This window comes from Nicotiana attenuata, unplaced genomic scaffold, assembly GCF_001879085.1.
Source record: "Nicotiana attenuata strain UT unplaced genomic scaffold, NIATTr2, whole genome shotgun sequence".
NCBI lineage: Eukaryota > Viridiplantae > Streptophyta > Magnoliopsida > Solanales > Solanaceae > Nicotiana > Nicotiana attenuata.
The window spans coordinates 500,221-507,744 of NW_017670660.1; positions in this window are offsets into that span (position 1 = coordinate 500,221).

The following is a 7,524-nucleotide window of genomic DNA, read 5'->3' on the forward strand; positions in this document are numbered from 1 at the left end:
TTCACTGTCTCTAGCCTACGTTTTCCAATCTACCAAAAGCAAACGAAAAATCAAAATAAAATCAGAAATAGAAGAATAGAAAATGAAAGAGAGATAAAAAATAGAACATAAAGACAAATTGATACATACATACAAAAATTGAAAAAACAGCATGAAAATTCAAAATAAAGATGTTGTAAAATCTCTCTAACTCACACAAAAAAAAAGATACAAAAACACACATTATTTGATTTCTGCCGTGAAATAAAAGGTGGAAAACATCACATTTGAGCTCTAAGAGAGGGGGGAAAGCAACAATGAAACCAATAATAACTAATAGTTAGAGAGAATGCCAGGCTTACCGTCTATTAGGGTTTTGCGTCGTTTGCTCTTGATTGGAAATCGAATGTGAAGATTTGAGATTTGAGCCTTCGAGATTAGTTTTCTACTTCGAGACTTCGAGAGGAGAGGACTGAGATGAAGAGTGAAGAGTGAAGACGAGAGGCGGAAGCTTGGTCGGACTGAGATGAAGAGTGAAGAAGAGAGGACTGAGCTGTGAAGAAGAGAGGCGGAAGAGACTAGAGAGGACTGATATCGATATAACCTAGGGTCACTCTGATAAATGAATAAGCGTACTTAACCCTAAAATTTTAGGGTAGTATTTATATATAGGCCCATATAATTTCGGATTTCGGATCGGATCGGATTAAAATCATGCCAATCCGAATCCAATCCGAAAATCTGAAATTTTATAAAACATAATCCGTATCCAATCCGAAAATCCGAAATCCGAAAATCCGAAATAGAGTGGATCGGATCGGATTTCGGATATCCGATCCAAATGCACAGCCCTAGATCAGAGTCCGACGGGGTCTGATTGTCGGCTCCTTTTTGGTGTTCTTTTTCGTGTTTGGTGTATTTTGTGTATTTTGCCAATTAGTCCCTAGGTATTTTGTGTTAAGTTCTTAGGATCCTTTTATTATTTTGTTCCCAAGAAGAGTCTAAAAGGGTCCCTAGGGTTGGCTTAATGGGTATTGGGTATTGGGCCAAGAATTGGGCTCTAAAACTCTTAAAATTGTGATCTAACACCTTAATTGACTCCTTTTAAAATAAGATAGAAATACTACACAATGCGAAAGCTAATCCTAATTAATTAAACTAAACATGAAACTATTTTTGTGTTTTCGAAATTATATAAAGATAAAAATAAGGTACTATTTTTGTATTTTTTTAAATTTATGAAAAATACATAAACTAAATTTTTTTTGTAATTTTTATTTTCTTGTAATAAAATAAAGTAAAAGAGTCAAAATGAGTTGAAATAGCTATATTAGGCCTAAATTAAATATTTACGTGCTAAAATATAAAAAATCTCGGGGAGGGTCAAAAATCACATGTCTACAGCTGTCCCTCTTTGACTGAAAACGCGAATAGTCCGCTTTTGCATTTTTTTAAAATTGTTAATTGTTGAATTTGGCATGATATTACTCTTAAATAGGATTTAATCAATTTTGTAGGACTTAATTAGCTTAATTTTTGAAATAAATTAGGTTTCATTCTAATTTTGCATTTAATAAAATCAAAAATATAAAATACAAAAATCAAATAAAAAACAAAGAAAAGAAGAAAATAAACAAAACAAAAGAGTTTGAAATAATAAACAAAAGGGCTGGCCAGTTCAGGCCATTTTTCATGCAAAGGCCCAAAAGCCATAACCCCAGCCCAGACCCAATTCCACCCCTAAACCCGTTCAAAATCACCCAGTCCAAGCCCAAAAACACCCCACCCGGTCCAGCCTTAAACTACCCCAAACGGTGTCGTTTAAATGGGATATTAATCACGACCGTTGGATCTCAGCAATCCAAACGGTCCGGAACTAACCATGATGTCGGGTGTATAAGTGTCTTAAACCCCCCCTACCCCTCGATTCGCCCTCTCCTACCCTAAAATCAGAGAANCAGAGAACCATATCCGTCTCCGCCACTCTCCGCCATGAGCCGCCGGCCGAAAATCGTCTCTGCCGGCGGCGCTCACCCAATGGCCCCCAAATTTTACCATAGCCTCTTCTCGTCTTCCCCTTTCCAAATCCAAACCCCTCTCCCCTCAAATCCTACCCAATCCCCTCAAATCTACCAAACCCTAGGCGCCGCCACCATCGTGCACGACGGCGCCGGCTCCAAACGATTCCAAAATAACACCACAGCATCCCCTAACCTCCCTCTTCCTAAACCCTCAACCAGTTTCCCTCGAATCTCACCAGGCCTTCAGGAGTCTTGGATCTAGGGTTCTGCGGTTGGGGGGCTGTTCGAATTTCCGGGGTCAGCCAAAGCTAGATTGGTTTTCAAATCATGTTATGTATTTGTTCTTGATAAGAACAAACACATAACAGTATCTGAAGACCAAAATTCGAGATTAGGCATTCAAAATCTCAAAATCAGTAAGGTCTTTTCCTTTTTTGATTCTGTTTGTTTTCGATTTTTGTCGGGATAATTGTTAGTTAGTGAGTTTTGGTTTAAATTCTCCTTGTTTTTGTTCTGTAGATTTTCGTAGGCATTAATTGCTTGAGTTTTTTTGTTCTCGTTCACCTCAGTATTTCGCCCCTTTTAAGATTAATTTAGGGCATTAATTTGATTTGATTTTGTCTTGTTCTTGATTTGGTTTGATTTCTGATTTGAATTTAGGAGTAAATCAGTGAGTTATTTTGTTGTGCTTATAATATAATTTCTGATTGGATTTGATTTTCGTTCTTGAATTACAATTAGGGTCTTTAGGATTTGGTTTCAGTGAGTTGTTCTTGTCAATTTGATTTTTAGTATCTTAGGGTTATAATTTCAATTTGTTATTGAATAATCCGTGTTTGTTGATAATTTTCCTTCAGTTCTTTATGTTGTAGTTCATTTGCTGGTTTGTTCATTATTACCAGCCTTAGAACATAGTTCAATTAGAGTTAATTTTAGCTCTAATTAGAATTAGTTAGTTATATTGAACAATCCATTTTTAGGAAGTGTTTCGTTATAGCTGAAGGGTTTTAGATTTTGTTGATTAATCATGAAGGGTTGGGTTAGTTTGTTAGGCTCAGTAATTTCAGAATAAAGACAAGGGTAGTATAGGCACTCCCAAATAAGAATAATGTTGTAGATAAAGGTAGAACTCGCTAGACCCTTCTAGAATAGGGCCTTAGTTTAAACTTCAGCAATTTTAGTGTAGTAACTTGAGTAACAAGTCAGAAAATAGAGGACTATGTGGGTAAAACTGAAATTTAAAAAGAGGGACTAAAAAGGAAAATAGAAAATTGAGGCTGGCCCTCATTTGTACCTGTAAAATGGCATGCCCTTTGCCTTCACTCACAAGCTTGGAGCTCCAAAAAAATTCCCCCCAAAAAGGGGATCTCTAGTTTTCAGATCTAAATTTGAAATTCAAACTCCAAATCTTCAAAAAACCAAAAAAAAACAAAGAAAATATAGCAGAAAATAAAAATAAAACTGTTCCATTGAAAAGCTTCAGGTTAATTTCGATTTCTAGAATTAATTCACATCTTCTAGTTCAATATCTATTGGCTGAAGTTTCGGAGGTGTCCTGGTTCAAATTCGAGCTAGTTTTGGGTGTATTTGAGCTGTGTTGGTCGTTTTAAACTGCATTTGGTTGATTCAGTCAGTTTCTGGGTCTATTTGCTGGGGTTTTTCGCTGTTGGCTTTGTGAGATTCAAGCTGAAATAGCTGTTGTTGTCCTTTACTGTTTGAAACTGTGTTTCTCACATTGCTGCTAATCTCTTCTTACCTCAATTTTTGTCGAATTCCAGGTACATATTTGAACCCTGTATTGATGTAGCTTTGAAGTTGAAATGCTGAAATGAAATGCAGCATCCATTTGCCTCCTGAAATCCATGTGCTCAAGCTGCCATAATGGAATAGATAATAGATGATTTGTATTTGTTTAGGTCTTCTTTTGATCTGCATTTACATTGTATAACTGGACTGAAATTGGGCTGTATTGGACATATATTGGATAGGTGAGCTTCAGGCTTGTACTTGCTCGTTTAAACTGTTAGTATCGTGTTCGTGTTTAGTATAATAATATCGGGTGTTAGCTAATTCATAAGGTTAACAAATGACGCGAATTAGGACTGGTTTCCTGGAAATACTGTTTGGATAATCGTTGTTATTTGTTGGTTAGTTGATTTAATTTTGGAGGTAACATTACTTAGAAACCCAGGCTGAATCGCTGTCAATTAATTGAAGTTCAAGTTGGCATATATAATCCTATAAGCATGAAGTCCAATGGATTCTTTGGTTTTAGTCTATTCACGTTTGGTTAACATTGCAATGTACAGAGGTTCACTTGAAAGGAACGAATTAACATGACGAGATAGGCTGCAAACATTGTTCGAAATAGCCATTGTTGTTTTTACCAGATTTCAACACATAATTGAATTTGTTTAGGATAGATCAACTGAAGTTTGCAGGCATTGATTGTGTATTTGGTCTGAAAAGTGTTAGCCAGCCCCCAAATTAAAAGTGGTAACGGGCTTTTGGGTTTGTCAAAGGCCCAAGCGGCCCAGTCTTTTAAAAATGAAACCCAGGCTGCTTTGGACCCTTTGCTGAAACGTCCTGCCCCATTTGTTCAGTTACTAGGCCCAATTGTTGGAGATTGAATTATGGAATTTTGGACCTTTCATACCTGCTAATTAATTAGGGTTCTTCTTTTATTATTAGAGACAAATTAAGTAGAAAATTGTAGGTTGCTTTTAGGTTGGCCTTTAATAATAAAATGAGATGAGCCTGGCTAAACGAAACACATAAATCGCGGGGCCCTCGATAAATGGTTGTATTAAAATACTTAGATTTCGGAATGGGCCGTTTAGCAAATTCCACGGCCCTCCCCAAAGATAATAACGCGCTAGTCTCTTTAGGCGCGTATTTTAATAACATTACCTTCCTAAATTCGGGTGCACATTTATGTGACCCAAATCCAAATCTCAACGAAGTTGAAATGTGTCAACAACCACGGGTGCATTTATGTGACGTGGTTCGAAGCACGTTTTCACGACGTTGCAATTCTCGTTAAAAATAATAATAAAGCAGTTCAAGGTTTAAAAGCACATAAGTTAAAACATGTATAAAAATCAGATTTTAGCCAAATATAGCAGTTGAGCGACCGTGCTAGAACCACGGAACTCGGGAATGCCTAACCCCTTCTCCCGGGTTAACAGAATTCCTTACTCGGATTTCTGGTTCGCGGATTGTTAACAGAGTCATAATTTCCTCGGTTCGGAATTCAACCAGTGACTTAGGAAACCATTAATCTCCCAAGTGGCGACTCTGAATCTCTTAATAATAAATCCCGTTCCGATTGTCCTTTAAGTGGAAAAACTCCTTTACACCCTTGCGGGTGTAGCGAAAAAGGAGGTGTGATAGCTCTGGCGACTGCACTGGGGATACAAACCCAGAACTTCGGTTCAGGGTTTAAGAATTCGAGCTTAACATAACAATGCACTGGGGATACAAACCCAGAACTTCGGTTCAGGGTTTAAGAATTCGAGCTTAGAATAATTGTTATGTTTGGCTTTATCTGATTTTCCTACATGTTTCCTGCTAAATGTGCTAAATGATTTACCGCTTTGATATTATCTGAACTGTATATAAACTGTGCCGAAACCCTTCTCTTCTCACCTACGGGGATGTGCTTACTGTTTGAGACTCCCTATTCTGTTAGTGTCATACCCTGAAATAAGAAAGAGGCTCGGACAAGTTACTAAACCGGATGATCTTGCGGGTCCCCGGTACGTAGCCCCCTCCTCGACTCGAGTTGTCCGCTCGGGTACACGGTCTAGAACATATACCTAGGTGTTGAACCTAGAATAACTTGACCTCATGCCGGATCCCTAGTAGGAACGCTTATTTTCATCACGTGCATATGACTTAAGGGACTCAACACAGGGGTTGGGTCCGTCTAGGACAGGTGTACTCGGAATAATGGACCATCCTGATGCATCCTACTTGTGCATTTATCTGTTTTGGGACTTGCATGCTGACCAACTTTGAAAAATTGAAAAACACAAAAAGGGAAAAGAGAAATAGCAGTGTAGAGAGTTAATTACCTATATTAGAAGAACCAATGTCCAAGTAGTGCCGAAATTCTGCCGGATTTTTGAGAAAAATGGAAGAAAAAAGAAGAAGAGTTTGTTTTTAGTTTGTTTTATTTCCACTAAAAAAGAAAATATAAAAAAGAGTCTTGCTTTCAGAAATAGTGTATTTGCCAACAAAAACAAAAAGAGTTTAGTTTTCGAAAATAGCTAGTTTTATTTGCCCGAACTACACAGGTTTGATTCTCACCGGATGTGAGATACGTAGGCAACCCTCATCGGGTCCAACCTCCCCTTTGCAAAAAATGGCCAAAAAATGCCAAAATTCTTTAATTTCGTCGTGAATAAGTCGGGTGATGCCATTCTTGTCAGAGATAAGCCAAACGTCCCTAAAAGGGCGCCGGAAGGCCGTTTTTACAAGAACAGCCACCCTGAGCCATTTTTAAACGGTTTGCGGGCACAGCCTTAAAATCTCCCTTTCGGAAGTGCTGAAAGGCCGTATCCGCAAAGCCGACTGCTTGTTTTAAATTGGAAATTTGAACAAAATAGTGTCATTTTGTTTTTCCTGTTAGGTCAAAATAAGCGATTAAATCACCTTAATAAATGTGCAGGATGAGCACAATTCAAAATGAATCTTTCTCAATCATGACTAAAATCCCTCTGGAATTGCGTCTATGGTGGAACGATCTGGGTAAAGAAGGACAGGACGAGGTCAAAAAGTATTTGAAAGGGCTTACTGGTTTGTTAGAGATTGTGCCTCAGGGAGACATCATTAGAGCATTGGTCACATGTTGGGACCCGGCACATAACGTCTTCCATTTCTCGGACTTTGAACTAACCCCGACCTTGGAGGAGATAGCCGGGTACATTGGAAATAATGAGGTGCCTTTAAGACAAAAATACTTGGTTGCCCCAAGAACTGTAGCTGTGCACAGGTTCTTAGACTCACTGAATATAATCGGGACGGTCCACAATCCGGACTTGGAAAAGGGTTTTTGTACTCCACACTTCATATACCACAGATATGGCCACATAGGAGGGTTCAACAACCTGGAAAACAAGATATGTAGTAAAGGAAACCGCCAAAAATGGGAAGAACATAGGCGTTTTGCTTTTATGGTGGTTTTTCTGGGACTTTTGGTATTTCCGAGGAAAGATGGAAACATTAACATAAAAATAACCGGGGTCGTCAATACTTTAATGACTCAAGCCAAAAGCACGCTTGCACCCATGATAATAGCTGAAATCTTCCGAGCTCTCACAGCCTGCAAAGCCGGAGGGACCTTCTTTGAAGGGTGCAATCTCTTGTTGCAAATGTGGATGACTGAGCACCTGTGCCATCATCCTCAATTCCTGAGTTATGGTTCATCCGAGAAAACCTGCATAGGGGAGTTCTACACAAGAATTGACGGGGTCAGTTTACCTGAAGGAGTAACCGCCTGGACATCATACTTTCGGACTCT